Source organism: Dermochelys coriacea, chromosome 9 (genome assembly GCF_009764565.3).
Source record: "Dermochelys coriacea isolate rDerCor1 chromosome 9, rDerCor1.pri.v4, whole genome shotgun sequence".
Taxonomy (NCBI): domain Eukaryota; kingdom Metazoa; phylum Chordata; order Testudines; family Dermochelyidae; genus Dermochelys; species Dermochelys coriacea.
The window spans coordinates 8968827-8985424 of NC_050076.1; the positions used below are offsets into that span (position 1 = coordinate 8968827).

A 16598-nucleotide genomic window follows, 5' to 3' on the forward strand; every position below is an offset into this window, starting at 1 on the left:
CCGTAACTCTCCAGCTCCTCGTGGCTGGAACAAACACTTATTTTCAAATTCAACCTCTATTTCAAAGAGCCCTTTGGTTCCATTTATGTTCCATTATGCTCCAGGGTTTCTTTCTTGATGTCCATTCTTTGTCTTTTACACAGAGCTTGATTCACTGAAATTTACCAAAAGTTAAAAATATTTGAGGTGGCTCTGTAAAAATCACACAAGTTTAAGGCTGTTTAGCACCTGAATTACATTTTAAAATATTGCCCAATTTGTAAGCATCATAAAAAATCTTAAATAAGTTATCTTGGAAATAACTGCAGGGAAATTACAATGCTGGCTTCCAGCTGAGAGGTGGTGACCTGTGCACTTGCTCGGCAGCTCTGTCTGTGACTAATGCAATGGGCCAAGTACAGGGCTGCAGGGCCTTCCAGGGGCTATATTTTAGTCATCGATTTGGCCATAACTGGGGGCTGTTTCAAGAGTGATATTTACTTAGCTTGCCTCTTGTCACAAGAGTGTGTGGTTGTTCCAAGAGACTGTGTATGTGACACTTGTAATCACCAGCTTTGATACAGACACATCACACTGAAACTAGAAACAGCGATGGGAACCACGTGTAACCCTTCTGCCCGTCAGAGTTGGCAGCAACGAGGGCCGGGTTCAGTATCTATGGGTTCCGTTCCAATAACACAATGCAAAACCGGTTCAAGCCCCCACCCAGTGACCTGGGACAAATATATATCACACCCCCCCGGCACCTCTAGGAGGCAATACTTCCCCTCTCCCAAGCACAGAGTCTGAGGCCTGGTCTATACTATGAGTTTATGTCAGATTTAGCATCATTAAATCCGAATTAACTCTGCACCCATCCACACAACGAAGCCATTTTTTCGACATAAAGGGCTCTTAAAACCGATTTCTGTACTCCTCCCCAACGAGGGGATTAGCGCTGAAATCGACATCACCGTTTCGAATTAGAGTTAGTGTGGATGCAATTTGAAGGCATGGACCTCCGGGAGCTATCCCACAGTGCACCATTGTGAACACTCTGGACAGCACTCTGAACTCAGATACACTGGCCAGGTGTACAGGAAAAGCCCCGGGACCTTTTGAATCTCATTTCCTGTTTGGCCAGGTGAGCTCATCAGCACAGGTGACATGCAGTCCCAGAATTGAAAAAGAGCTCCAGCACGGACTGAATGGGAGGTATTGGATCTGATTACTGTATGGGGAGAGGAATCTGTGCTATCAGAACTACGTTCCAAAAGACGAAATGCCAAAACATTTCAAAAAATCTCAGAGGCCATGAGGGACAGAGGCTATATCAGGGACACAACACAGTGCTGTGTGAAACTTAAGGAGCTCAGACAAGCGTACCAGAAAACCAAAGAATCAAACGGATGCTCCGGGACAAAGCCCCAGACATGCTGCTTCTACGCTGAGCTGGATGCAATTCTAGGGGGGGCCGCCACAACTACCCCACCCCATCCGTGGACTCTGAGGATGGGATACTCTCCACCATGGCTGAGGATTTTGCAGATAGGGAAGATGAGGAGGATGACAAGCTTGGGGAGAGCACACAGCACACCATTTTCCCCGACAGCCAGGATCTTTTTATCACCCTGACTGAAATACCTTCCCAAGCCCACGAAGCCGGAGAAGGGACCTCTGGTGAGTGTACCTTTTTAAATATAATACTTGTTATAAAAGCAAGCGTTTTTTAATGATTAAGTAGCCCTGAGGACTTGGGATGCATTCGTGGCCAGTACAGCTACTGGAAAAGTCTGTTAACGTGTCTGGGGATGGAGTGGAAATCCTCCAGGGACATCTCCATGAAGCTCTCCTGGAGGTACTCTAAAAGCCTTTGCAGAAGGTTTCTGGGGAGACCAGCCTTATTCCACCCTTCATGGTAGGACACTTTACCACGCCATGCTAGAAGCAAGTAATCTGGTATCATTGCATGACAAAGCCTGGCAGCGTATGGTCCCGGTGTTTGTTGGCATTCAAGCAACATCCGTTCTTTACCTCTCTGTGTTATCCTCAAGAGAGTGATATCGTTCATGGTAACCTAGTTGAAATAGGGGAATTTGATTAAGGGGACATTCAGAGGTGCCCGTTCCTACTGGGCTGTTTGCCTGTGGCTGAAAAGAAATTCTCCTTGCAGTTAGCCACGCAGTGGGAGAGGGGGCCATTGGCGCTGAACTGTTCGCGTTTGGCTAGCAGGCATCTTCCCTGATACCAGCAATGCAGTTGGGGGGAGGGGAAAAGCAATCATCCCAGAGAATTGGATGGGGGAGGGGATTAGTTTGGTTTCTGCTGCTGCACGTTAACAGGAAAACTGCAGCAGTAAATGGCCAGCTCAACGGGCTTTGTTTGGTATGGGAAAGGAGGGGGCTGCTGTTATGAAGGTCACAGAAGCCGAAAGACTATGGCTTACCATGGCCGCCTGCAAGCCGAATTCTGTTGCCTGGCCCTGCGTGTGTGATCTCTAACACCAAAGCCGCAGGCACTCAATATACGATGCAAAATGCTACCTTGTACCAAAATCTCATGTGCTATGTGATGTGAATAGTGTTGTTCACCATGAAAAAGTATAGCCATTGTTCCGTAAAATGTATCTTTTTAAATACTTCACTCACTTTTTTTCCTCCAGCAGCTGCAAATGTTTCAAGCCTCCCTCCTCCATCCCAGATGCTATCTCAGATAAGGTGGCGAAAAAAAACGCACGCGCAATGACATGTTCTCTGAGCTCATGCAGTCGTCCGGCACTGACAGAACTGCGTGGAGGGACACAACAGCAGAGTACAGGATGGTGGCCAATGAACGTGAGGAGAGGTGGCGGCAGGAAGATCAGAGGGGAAATGAGGAAACGCTGGGGATACTGCGGGATCAAATGGACATGCTCCGGCATCTGGTGGAGGTTCATGAACAGCAGCAGGATCACAGACTGCCGCTGCAGCCCCTGCTTAACTGCCCTCCATCCTTCCCAAATTCCATAGCCGCCCCACCCAGATGCCCAAGAACGCGGGGTGGGAGGCTCCGGGCACCCAACCACTCCATCCCAGTGGACAGTCCAAGCAACAGAAGGTTGGCATTCAACAAGTTTTAAAGTGGCCTTTTCCTTCCCTCCTACCCTCCTTCCACACCCCACTCAGACTACCTTGTGAGTTATATCCTATTTTTATAATCAATTAATAAAGAATACATGTTTTTTAAACGATAGTGACTTTATTTCCTTTGCAAGCAAGCTGTGATCGAAGGCGGGAGGGCGGGTGGCTTACAGGGAATTAGAGTCAACCAAGGGGACAGGTTTTCATCAAGGAGAAACAAACAGAAGTGTCACACAGTACTCTGGCCAGTCACGAAACTGGTTTTCAAAGCTTCTCTGATATGCACCGCTTCCTGCTGTGCTCTTCTAACTGCCCTGGTGTCTGGCTGTGTGTATTCAGCGGCCAGGCGATTTGCATCAACCTCCCATCCCACCATAAACGTCTCCCCCTTACTCTCACAAAGATTGTGGAGCACACAACAAGCAGCAATAAGAATGGGAATATTGGTTTTGCTGAGGTCTGAGTGAGTCAGTAAACTGCGCCAGCGACCCTTTAAACATCCAAATGCACACTCTACCACCATTCTGCACTTGCTCAGCCTTTAGTTGAATAGCTCCTGACTACTGTCCAGGCTGCCTGTGTACGGCTTCATGAGCCAGGGCATTAAGGAGTAGGCTAGGTCCCCAAGGATAACTATTGGCATTTCAACATCCCCAACAGTTATTTTCTGGTCTGGGAAGTAAATCTCTTCCTGCAGCCGTTTAAACAGACCAGAGTTCCTAAAGACGCGAGCATCATGAACCTTTCCCGGCCGTCCCATGTTGATGTTGGTGAAACATCCCTTGTGATCCACCAGTGCTTGCAGCACCATTGAAAAGTACCCCTTGCAGTTTATATACTGGCTGCCCTGGTGGTCCAGTTCCAAGATAGGGATATGCATTCCGTCTATAGCCCCACCACAGTTAGGAAATCCCATTGCAGCAAAGCCATCCACTATGATCTGCCCATTTCCCAGAGTCACTACCTTTGATAGCAGCAGCTTAGTGATTGCGTTGGCTCCTTGCATCACAGCAACCTCCACAGTAGATTTGCCCACTCCAAATTGATTCCCGACTGACTGGTAGCTATCTGGGGTTGCAAGCTTCCACAGGGCTATTGCCACTCGCTTGTGAATTGTAAGGGCTGCTCTCATCTTGGTATTCTTGCGCTTCAGGGCAGGGGAAAGCAAGTCACAAAGTCCCATGAAAGTGCCCTTACGCATGCGAAAGTTTTGGAGCCACTGGGAATCATCCCAGACCTGCAACACTATGCGGTCCCACCACTCTGTGCTTGTTTCTCAGGCCCAGAATCGGTGTTCCATTAACACCATGACCTCCATCGGGAGAACGCGATTTTAGAGAAAAGTGTGTTCAGGGCCTTATCACCACGCTGCTGTCGCCTCCTCACCTGGTTTTTCAGGTGCTGGTTCTGCATATACTGCACGATAATGTGCGAGGTGTTTACAATGGTCATAACTGCTGGGGTGAGCTGAACGGGCTCCATGCTTGCTGTGCTATGGCGTCTGCTCCTCCTCGGGCAATCCAGGGAAAAGGGCACAAAACGATTGTTTGCCATTGCTCTGGCGAAGGGAGAGGCAACTGACAACATGGCTTACAGGGTTGACTTACAGGGAATTTAAAATCAACAAAGGGGGTAGCTTTGCGATAAACAAAATGGCCCCCTCAAGGATAGAACTCAAAACTGGGTTTAGCAGGCCATTGATTTCACGGAGGGAGGGAGGAGAAAATGAATACAACAAATCTGTTCTATTTCTTGTTTTGATCCACTTCATCTATCTTTATACATCTTGCTGGCAGCAGGCAGTGCAGTACGACCGCTAGCCATCGTTATCACCTGGGTGCTCGGCAGAAGACGGTGCAGTATGACTGCTGGCCATCGTCTTCTGCTGGCTGCAGATTAAAAGACAGTGCACTGCCGGTAGGACTGAATCGCCATGAGACAAAACTTAAAAGGGAAATGACCTGGCTGAGTCATTCCCATGTTTGCCCAGGTGCCCATGACCTCATTGAGGTCGGTTAAAAGAGCACCCTGGACTACGTCGACTTCATACTACTACGTCATACTGCACTGTCTGCTGCCAAAAGGCAATAAACTGTTGCTGTGTAGCAATGCAGTACCGCATCTGCCAGCACCCAGGAGACATACAGTGACAGTGAGCTGAGTGGGCTCCATGGTTGCTGTGGTATGGCATCTGCACAGGTAACTCAAGAAAAAAGGTGCAAAACAATTGTCTGCCCTTGCTTTCATGGAGGGAGGGAGGGAAGGCAGGCCTGACGATATTTACCCAGAACCACCCACGACAATGTTTTAGCCCCATCAGGCACTGGGATTTCTACCCAGAATTCAAATGGGCGGCGGAAACTGCAGGAACTGTGGGATAGCTACCCACAGTGCAATGCTCCGGAAGTCGACGGTTGCCTCGGTACTGTGGACACACTCCGCCGACTACATGCACTTAGAGCAGTTGTGTGGGGACACACACAATCAACTGTATAAAAACACTTTCTACAAAACCGACTTCTATAAATTCAACCTAATTTCGTAGAGTAGACAAGGCCTTAGTGTAGTCTTTTAATAACAAAGAGAAACAATATGACATTATGTTGGAGAAACACCACCAACAGGTTCCTAACACAAACCTTGAGCAAAAACCCACCCCAAGCAAATTGGGCCGTGTCCTTTCCCTTTGGTTCTTGAGTCCAGCAACCCAAAAGTCACCCAAAGTCCCAAAAGTCCAACACCACCAAAGTCCAGCAACCCAAAAGTCTCTGTCTTTGTTGAGTCCAGAGTTCAAAAGTTCATCTGCAGAGTTTTAACCCCCCCAACCTGTGTGGAAATGGGGGGGAAGTAAAGGGGCACCTTACGTGCTCTGACAGCTGACTGCCCCACCTCTCCGTGGGTTTCTGCTGCAGCCTTCACCGCCAGCCACTCCTCTCCACCAGCTGCTCCTCCCCAGTAGCCGTCCTGCGAGCCGCTCCACCAGCTGCTCCTCTCTGGTAGCCATCCTGCGACCCGCTCACCAATATATCTTCAGCACTCTACTATTACACAGTGAAGGTAGGGAGAGTGGGGGAAGGGGAGAGAAAGAAGGAGGTACAGCTAGCATTTAGGACCCTTTGAGGGGACCCATGCCACAAAGTACAAATACCTCTCCCCAACTTCTCTCCATTCACTGAGCCTTGGAACCCATGCCCCTTGCCTAGCAAGTGCTACTTAGTTGATGGCGAGTCCCTCCATCATAACAAAAAGCTAAGTACAGTTCCACTGTCCTTGATTCACATAATCAGGATAACAACACTTTATTCTTCCTGCCCCAGTAACAGAGAAACCGGGGATCCCACAGCAGCCAAAGTGACCATCTAGGCAGGGTGGGTGTGAATATGCAAATAAGATCAGCCCCTGAAGTTCTTTTCCACAACCCGCCACAACTCACCACCAGATGTCAGGGTAGAGCTCATCCGGACTCTGCTTACACATGCAGTGGTGAAGCCACAGGAAAGCTGTATAGGATGATGGGGACTCCAGGGATGCGGGGGAATAGGTGAGAGAGGAGATGTGTAGGTTGTAAACCTGAGTAATAGAGACGATGGTGATGCTTGAGATTGGTCCCTCCGCTCCTTAGGATGCAGGATGCAGCTACCCTGGCTGAACCAGGACCTGTCAGCCGGTGTCAATGCTATGGTAGACAGAGCATGTCCCAAAAAACCATGAGTCACGCCTGTGTTCGTCCTCGCATGGTTATTGCCACCAATAGAGCAGCACAGGCTGGACTGAGCAGTTAGGTGTAGACAAGCCATTGCTGTCTAAACTCTGCTGTCAGTTTTAGCACTGTAAGCTCCTGAGAACCAGGATCTTTCTCTATCGTCCAGCAGCAAACACAGCAAATAAAAACACCCTTTCCAACAGGCTCCTGTTGCCACTTCCACAGACGCTAGAGAGGGCAATAGCCCAGCCCCAGCTCCCTGTTGTATTAGCGTTCTCTCCCGGCTCCTCTGGGAGATGATTCTACAACTGAGTTCTACAGACTTCAGTGTAACTCGAGAACATCACTGCATCTCATTACCCTTCATTATACCACCATATCCACACTCAATAATTCTTGCCTTCCTAGGCATCTGCGGATACTTGTTGCGTCTCCCTTAGTCATTACTTAGCAAAAACAAGATGTACCCAAACCCTGGCTTTCAACTCAGACCCTCCAACCCCCTATATATTTGTTTCTCTCTTAGCTTCCTCTATTTTGCCAATATCTTCTGGGTAGGGAGGTATCTGGAATTAAACACAACATGCCAGATTCTCACAGACACAAAGGGAATGGAAAGTCACTGGCTCTCCCCAGTGCGGGGAAGACGTCCGCAAACACAGAGCCACCATAGCCAGCTCCTATGCCAACCTCCACATCCCCTAGCATAGGTGCACGTCTACAGGATGCTCTAATCTACACCAGAGCCAGGACTGGTATAGAGCTGGTTCCAAACTCAGCAAATGCAGCTGGCTCCCCTTGCAATCCCCCTTCATCTGTTTCACACGTTTAAGCTACCGTAATGCCATTGATTTCGAAGGAGCGGCACATGTTTACACTTGCAGGGAATCTGGCCCATGTCCCAGGTGCATCTGACCCACAGCTATGTGGAGAGGAAATATTTCTACCTCAGTCCCATGAAGCAACACCTCTGTGCATGTAGCTTCAAAGTGGCCTGGCCTTTTTTGAAGCCATGATCTATGCAGACTCGGATCTAATTTGCTATCCACTGGAAGGGGAGGGACACAGGAGGAGAGGAAGGTGAGATGGAGTTATTGGAAGGTCATGCAAATCATCCGCAGGGGAATTCTCAACACGGATCCCTAGATCCTGATTGCAGACAAGGCCCTCACCCTTGAATGCATCCCTGAGGCCAGTCTACAAGGTGTCACCAAACTAGTCCTGGCAGAGGCTGCTCTGGCAGGCTGCCAAGTGCAGCACAATGCAAGAGTTTGCACGAACCATGTGTCATAAAATTAAACTACACTACGAGCAACATAAAGATCCGCAGCAGAGGACAAAAAGCTGCGGGCAGCTGCTGGGAGGAAATCCAGCCCATTTATCCATGTTTCCATTCCCAATCTGTCTCCAGTGTAGAAGCGGTTTCCCAGCTCACTGACCCTATGATTCTTTCCAGAGCTCTTCCATCCCAAGGGCTCAGGCTGTTCGGCGCGTTGCCCTCCTGCTTCTCTAAACTCCTAACAGATTTCTCGCTGCACCTTCAAAGGGAATAAACCAGCAGCGATGGCCACAGCAAGAGTTTTTTGCAAAAAGCTGTCCAGTTATAGCAACCTGCTGCAGCCAACTAAAGCAGGGATCGGAGGTGTGTTTTAAAGCCGCCCATCCTTACCACAGAGGTAGCAGGTTTGAGGAGCATGTGCCATTGGAGGAAGGTGTTAATATAGACCAACCAAGCAGGCTTCAATTAGGCTTCTGGCAGGGAATAAGCTAGCCAAGTTCTGTAGTGCTGCCAGGTCATCAATGTATCCATCAAGCAGTGCCTGCAAGGCACCAAATCTATCAGCTTCCCCATAGGGATGCCATCCACAGAGAGCCATTTCCTGCCTAATCGGTATCAGCCCCATGCCTCTCTCCCTGACATTGTGCTTTACAGCCCACTGTAATTGTGTACACCGTGTTTTACAGCAGGTAAATGACATAACACACACACACACACACAATACCCAAAGACTTTGCAATATGGGGAGGCTATATTGCCTGGGCTCTACCAAACGTGTGCAGAGCCTCAGGGCCCGAGTTTGCAGGCCAGACACAGGGCCGAGCAGGACCCTGTCTTTGGGCCCCTTCGGGCTCAATGCCAATTTGTATTCCAGTTTTCACTGAGATTTTGAAGATACCTCATTGGGAGCCCTACAGCCCCTCAGCTGCTGCGTCCCACAAGAGAGAGGTGGTTAGTAACACATGCAGCATGCTTAGTATTCCCCCAGGTAGAGTCTGTGCATGCAGGCCGAAGGGGCTGTACTGTGTTCCCCACCCAGAGCAAAGGGTGGGGGGCTGTACTGTGTTCCCCACCCAGAGCAAAGGGCGGGGGGCTGTACCTCGTTCCCCACCCAGGGTGAAGGGCGGGGGGCTGTACTGTGTTCACCACCCAGAGCAAAGGGTGGGGGGCTGTACTGTGTTCCCCACCCAGAGCAAAGGGCGGGGGGCTGTACCTCGTTCCCACCCAGAGCAAAGGGTGGGAAGAGTGGGGGTTGTACCTTGTTCTCCACATAGGGCGAAGGGCAGGAGAGCGCTGTACCGTGTTCCCCATGCAGGGCGAAGGGGAGTTGTACCTCATTCTCCACATAGGGCAAAGGGCGGGGGAGTGCTGTACCATTTTCCCCACCCAGGGCGAAGGGCGGGGCACTGTACCTTGTTCCCCACCCAGGGCTAAGGGCTGTACCTCGTTCCCCATACAGGGCGATGGAAGGGGGTGCTGTGCCACGTCCCCCATGCAGGGTGAAAGGTAAAGGGCACTATCTTGTTCCCCACACAGGGAAATGAGAGGGGGTGCTGTACCTGGCTCCCCACACAGGGTGAAGGGGGGAGGGAGGTACTTGGTTCCCCACTCAGAGAAATGAGAGGGGGCACTGTACCTGATTCCCCACGCAGTGTGAAGGGCGGGGGGGGGGGTTGTACCTGATTCACCAGGGAGGGCGAAGGGTGGGGTGGTTCCTCATTCCCGTGCAAGGCTTGAGCACGCAGGGCATTCAAGAGAGTCAGTGGAATGTACATCGCCAAGTTTTCTAAGCATGACAGACAGGGATTGTTTTGGCTTTCATGTGGTCTCTGATGAAAGGGAGCCTGAAACAGAAGCAGATTAAAAAAAAAGGAAATTTGCAGAATGAGGCTGCAGCTCCCCTTCCCTATAAACAGTGTTGACAGCAAGAGATGGCAGTGATGGGGGCACCAATATAAGAGCCTAGACAGACAGGTAATTTGAGGTAAAGTGTTTCTCTGGTGATGTTCAGGTAAAAGTAGCTGCGTTTTGTTAAAAACCAAAGCCCAGCGTCCTTCCAGAATAGTAAGATGGGCAGTGGGCTCATTCTTAAAAATCCCTGGACCGCTCTGGCTCTGTGCTATTTGAATACAAGAGGATTTTCTCTCTCTCTCTCATTAAACTCAGCTGATTTGCAGCTTGGCTGCATACCCAGGAGGGTCTATTTGGACAGATTCACCCCAGTCGGGCTGTTCCTCCCTTTCTGAGCAGGGAGAGCGGTTTAGCATTCTCTGCACCTCCAGCAAAACATTTCACTTCTTCATTTGATGAGCTGTCACATATTCTTAAAGTTAAACCTCTTCACAAACATTTGCTATTCTGGGAAATAATTTCTCCTGTTTAAAGATTCATTGATCCTGGATGTTTGAGAGAAAACAGCTTCCCCACCCAACCCCCCTTCCTCTGGTAAGAAATCACTGTGGGGTAAGATCACTTCTGACAACAACAAACACTAGCTTGGCCCCCAGACCAGTGGTACAATTTCCACAGCCATGGGCAAAGGGGGTATAAATCCTAAAGCATCCAATAAAGAGTGTAAATGTTTTAACATTGGAGTGTGGGTATAAATTGTGTAGAGCTTTATACATGTAGCAGAAATACAACCCTGCTGTTCAGATGGTGTAAAACATACACTACAGTGGAAGTGATTCACTGGAGTAAAGTGGAATCAATCATACAGCATTGGGTATAGCAGGTTTTTAATCCTGTACCCTCATGTAAAGACCTACCAGCCTTGGCTGTGATCTTATCAAACCAATTCTCCTCTCTTCTAATTTCCACATCATTGGGTCTGCTGGCCAACCAGGAGAAAAGGGAGCAATGAAGGAGGATAAGGAAAGAGAAACTCAGTGACTTCTCTGCCTCAATCTTCACTACAAGGGACCGTGAGGAGACACCTGCTTTTTTCCAGGTAATAAAGATGAGATGCTGTAAGAAACTATGTCAAAAGAGGAAGTGCTCTTGGAGCAAACTTGTAAATTAAAGAATGAGTGTGACAATCCAGATGGTTATACCCAAGAGCTCTGAAGGATCTTATGTTTGAAGGCCCAGATCCTTAGGTATTTAAGCACTTAACTCCCATTGATATAAATGCCTAAATACCTTGGAGGAACTGGGCCAAAAGGCTGTTGTTAAAAACATGGGTTTCAGAGTAGCAGCCGTGTTAGTCTGTATTCGCAAAAAGAAAAGGAGTACTTGTGGCACCTTAGAGACTAACAAATTTATTAGAGCATAAGCTTTCGTGAGCTACAGCTCACTTCATCGGATGCATCCGATGAAGTGAGCTGTAGCTCACGAAAGCTTATGCTCTAATAAATTTGTTAGTCTCTAAGGTGCCACAAGTACTCCTTTTCTTTTTGTTAAAAACATGCAAATCATACATCATTAAAATCAGCTACTCTTCTAGGGGATGGAGGGTAGACATTTTAAAAGGATGTTAGAGGCGATCCTGGAGATTACAAATGAATAAGCCTTACTTCATACCAGGGAACTGGGCTGAAATGATCATTTTAAAATGGAATTTTAAAATACATAGATTAATGAGCTACGATGAGGGAAAGCCAGCCTGGCATCCTTAAAGGAAAATCACGCCTCTCTAAGCTACTATGATTCTTTAAACCAGAGCCTTTGGTAAGGTTCCTCAGAAGAGGTTATTAAAGAAACTAAGTAGCCCTGGGCAAAGTAGCATCATGGATTAGAAATCAACTAAGTGACAGAAAACAAAGAATAGGAATAAATGGTCATTTTCCAGCATGGCCCAAAGTTAACAACAGTCTGACCGAATGGTTAAATATTTTTATTAATGATCTAGAAAAAGAGGCACATGGTAAGTTAACAAAATCTGAAAAGGCCCCCACAATTATTTTTGTTAGTCAAGGCTAGACAAGACTGTGAGGAACTTCAGAGGGACCTAACAGAAGTAGGTAAATAGGCAGGAACATGGCAGATGAAATTCAACGTGGACAAATGCACGTTACAAAGAACAATTTGACCGAAATGCAAACGAAATGTTAGGATGCATAAGGAATGTGATAGATATAACACTATATGGAACTATTTGTAATGTCAGTATATAAATCAACGATACACCCTCCCCCTTGGAATATTGTGTTAATTTCTGGTCACTTTATCTCAAACAGATGCTCAGCTAATGTTTCTATGATACACGTGATGGGAGGTTATTCATATTGCATTAGTGCACAGAGGCCCCAAAATCGGGGCGGCATAGTGCTAGGTGTTGTACAAACACCAGCAAGAGACGTTCCCTGCCCCAAAGGGCTGACAATATAAATAGACTAAGAAATATTATTATTATCTTAACTCTTCTGCTGGGGAATCAAGGCATCGAGAGAGTAAGTATTTGCCCAAGGTCACACCAGAAATCTGCGGCTGACCAGGTATTGAACCTAAATCTACTGTGTCCCAGTGTGTCCCTTAACCCCCAGGTCATCCTTTCCTCTAAGGATGGGTAAGGCTGCTATGGGGGGGGGGGGCTAACTGACTGTCTGAATAGTTTCTGTTTAGCAAGTGAACTCATTGGGGCAGGGCCTGTGCCTTCCCCCCCAGTATGTACTGCACCCCGCACAGCGTGGGCACCATTGGAAATAATACCGATCCAATAATAATGACAGGACGGCAGCAGAATCTAGAGAGTTCTTCAGCATTCGGTTGAAAATAACAAAGCTCTATGGTGTTTTTGCAATGGGTGCAGATATTGAAAGAAAGTAGCTGGAATCGTGGGAACAGTGTGCATATAGCTGGGATGGGATGGACGTGAGCGTCGGGATGGGGGGAGAGAGGACAGCATGGCAGTTTACTGGGGGGAAAAAGAGGGGTTGGAATTCAGCCTGGTGCAGGCCTCTGGAACACAGAGGGAAATGCGGTGCAGTAAGGTATCAGCCCTGACACGGCATTAGCAGCTCGTCACGTTGCCGCACTGCATCCTGGGAAGAAGGTTCATTTGGCAAGGCTCTTCGCAGACTTGACACATGAGAGATACCAGGCCCAGATCAGGGGCCTCGCCTTGAAATCTGGACAAAGCGGCCCATGGAGATGGCTTTGGGGAATTCTCCATTACAAACAGGGAGGGGAATAACCGTAAAGCCAAATCAAATACCGCAGGCCAATCCAGGGTAAACAGAGGCCTTTCAGAGCGGCTCACATAGAGCAGATGGGGAAAATACAGTGGAAATGATACCAAGGAGAAAATATGTAAACAGTGCTGAGCAATCCACATATGGACGGGGCAGCAGAGGGGCGGGGGGGGCGCCTGAGGGCTCTGCCTTCCCTCATGGAGTCCCCGAAGACCTTGGCTCTTGCACACACATACACAGAAAGCAGCACAGAAAGCTGGGCCTCTGACACAGGTCTGGATTCACAGACATTAGCCAGCGCAGCCAGCCTGCTTTACATAAGGCTGTGGGCTGCAGTTCTGAGAACTTGGCACTGAGGAGAGGCTCGGCCGTAAAAGGGTCTCGTTTTTCTTTTGAAGGCCCAGCCTGCTCTGCTCTCCTCTCCCCAGCCCAACCCACAGCTGCCCGGGGGCTGGGCTCTTTGGCTCTGCCTTCCTCCGGGGGGTGATTGTGGGGCCCTTCTGGCTCCCCCCACCTCGAAATGTCATCATGATCCCTGCTTCCTCGGTGCCATGGCAGGGCTCACGCTGATCAGCTCAACACCACCCGGTGCCATGACAGAGGCCAATGCTGCTTGCCACCCTTGCCACCCCCCTGGTGCCATGGTGGGCCCCACCCTGCTCCACGGCCTCCACTTACTACCATCATCCTGCCCCTTTGCCACAGTGGAGGAGAGGTTGCATTAGTCCCTCAGCAACTGGAGGACTGAAGCTGGCAGCAGCCTGCAAAGCCAAATTAGAGCTCCCCAAGAGGCTCGTGTGCGAGGCCTAGAGCATCAGCCATGGGGAAGGAGAAGTGGCGTGTGCCCTCTTGAGCCTTCTGCTGCTCGGTAACATCTCCTTTAATGGCATTAGGCAGATCGCGCAGGAAGCACAAGGACATCCCTGATTAATCTGCAGATCAGGAACATCCGTAACCCATTTCCTGGGCACGTCAGGGCTCGACAGGGCAAGAATTCTGGCTGAGCTGCCTCAGTGAAGCACAAACCAGCATGAGCTTATCTGGAGCAAAGGGAGGTGGGAATAGACCAAGGGTGGCCAAACGTACTGACCCTCTGAACCGCAAATAACTGTCTTCAGAAGTTCAAGAGATGCGGGAAGTGCCTGCTGGGGCTTGGGGCTTCAGCCCTGCTCCTGCTGAAGCTCCGAGCTCCGGTAGGCGTACCCGGTGGGGCTGAAGCCCTGAGGCCTCCCTCCCCGCAGGCCAGAAGCCCTTGCTCCACCACCCCACCACAAAGCAGAAGCTCTCCCCTCCCCGCAGTCTGGTACGCAGAGAATGGAGGGGTTGGTGGGGGGGCGCTGTGTGAGCTGCACTTTAACTGTAAAAGAGCCGCATGTGGCTCACAAGCCATGGTTTGGCCTCCCCTGGAATAGACGGCACTGGCACCAGTTTCAGGGTCTCCGCTGCACTTGGAGGTGTGACTGCAGCTCAGGTAGGCCTACCCACCTAGCTTCAATCTAGCTAGAGTGGCTAAAAGTAGCAGTGAAGACCTGGTGGTGTGGCTGGACAAGGCCACCTGGAGCCCTAGGTACCTACTCGTATTGCTGCACTTGGGTCTTCACTGCTTTCTTTAGCCATGTTAGCAAGGTTATGGCTAGCATGGGTAAGCTGCAGTCACTCCTTGCAGTACAGACAGACCCTCAGAGGACTGGGTGCGAGGGCGGACGCCGGAAACCCGAGGCACAGCACAATTTCCCCAGCAGTTTAGAGCTACGTGGGTGTACAAGAGAGGAGGGGAGAGTGCCCAGAGGGGGGGATGTTTTGAGAGAAGCAGACTCCTGTCACCCACTCTTTGGAAGCGGTGTAAGTAGCCAGCAGGTTCCTCTGGAAATAAGTGCTCAGAAACCCTCGGAAAAGTCATATGGATGACTTCAGCATCTAGTGACAACCTGCAAAACGTAACCCAGGCTCAGCTGGACTAGAAGAAACCTGCCCCGAAAAGCAAAAAAAGCTGTGACTCAAGAGAGGGCAGTTAGCCGACAGGGCCATGGAGGGATGATATATAAAACATCCTAGCATCAGGTCCTCTTTCTGCCACATCTTACATGCTTCATCTCAAAACGTGTTGCCATTAAAACGATGAGATAACGGATCAGATTATCATTCTTTGGCAAAGAGCGAAGCCAGCTTCCAGTAGGGCCCCCGCTGGGCTATGGGGCACTGGGGTGTCAATCCAGATTCTGTTTGGAAAGGAACTGTTTGTAGGCACAGAGACATACAGAAGAAAGTGAGTAAAGACTCCTGACGGACCAATCCTGGATTTATATTGGACATTCAACTTCTTCAATAGCTAGTTTTCTACAAATAAATCCAATATTTATTTCCAACAAGTTGCTGGCGGGAGGGATAGGAAGGAAGGACACTTCTTGAATAATTGTACAACCTTCAAGAAAAGCCATAAATTCCCCAGCTCTATCTGTCACTATAATTTCCAGCCAAAGTCCTAATGAATCTTTCCAAACAATAGTGTAAGGACAGGCCTAAAAATGTATTGGATCTTACAAGCACTAGGGTAAGCAATGCAGAGGTATTAATAATAACCAGGAAACATCTGGAGCCAAAGTTGTGCCATCGGGGCTGGGACTGTACATGCAGCAAACTCCCCTTCTGTTTGTGGCTGCTGCCTAAAGTCTCCAATGAGCTGAGTAGCTGGGAACTGAGGCAGTGCCAAGGCAGGTGGTGATATGGATGTGTGGATTCTAAATGAATGGCACAGGTAAGGGAGCGGGGTTCCAAAGCAACAGGGGATATAGTGCGTTCTAGAGCAACGGGGTTGGGAAGTGGGTTGCCAGGGTAGGGGAGATGGACTCTAGCACAGTGGAGGCGGGTGGGGGGGAGGTGGTTCTAGAGCAGAATGATGGTCGGAATGGAGTGTGGGTTCTCGAAAAGAAGGGAGGGAAGGAAAATGGGGTTTTAAAGTAGTGTGTTTGGCAGGGGAGGGGGAGAGAAAGGAGGTTTTAGGGCAGGCACCAAAGAAGGGAGACTTTGGCTTACAGAGGAAGGAGGAGAGCATTGCATCTACTCACCCATCACATGATTCTGAGAAGACAGCCATGGCGTCTGAAGGATAAGATGGATATGAAGATGGGGATTAGTCCCTAGGAGTCTACCTCAGATACCAGAAAGATATATCAGCCTCCTGGGAAGAGAGCAGAAACTTGTACTCTTAGGAGAGTTGCCCTATGCTAGGCCTTTGACCGACGAACCCTATAATAGCCCTGTGCAAGAAAGAAGATGGGGTGGAGTGGCCCCTGCTCCTTACAGTTACTACCCTTAGGGGTAGGAGGTATAACCACAGGGTAGGAAAAATCTACAGGCTAGGAAGGGAGCCCAAGTTTTATCTTGCT

General features: G+C 49.2%; 1 long non-coding RNA gene across 1 annotated transcript; it reads right to left on the bottom strand.

Annotated features, from left to right (window-relative positions):
- Nucleotides 1-2013: 2013 nt before the first annotated feature.
- On the bottom strand, nucleotides 2014-16407 carry LOC119861702. The gene is made up of 3 exons (XR_006274110.1): nucleotides 16278-16407; nucleotides 9760-9924; nucleotides 2014-2056 (listed from the first exon to the last, which is right to left on the bottom strand). It is a non-coding gene; the product is annotated as an uncharacterized LOC119861702 (long non-coding RNA).
- Between the last annotated feature and the right edge of the window lie 191 nt (nucleotides 16408-16598).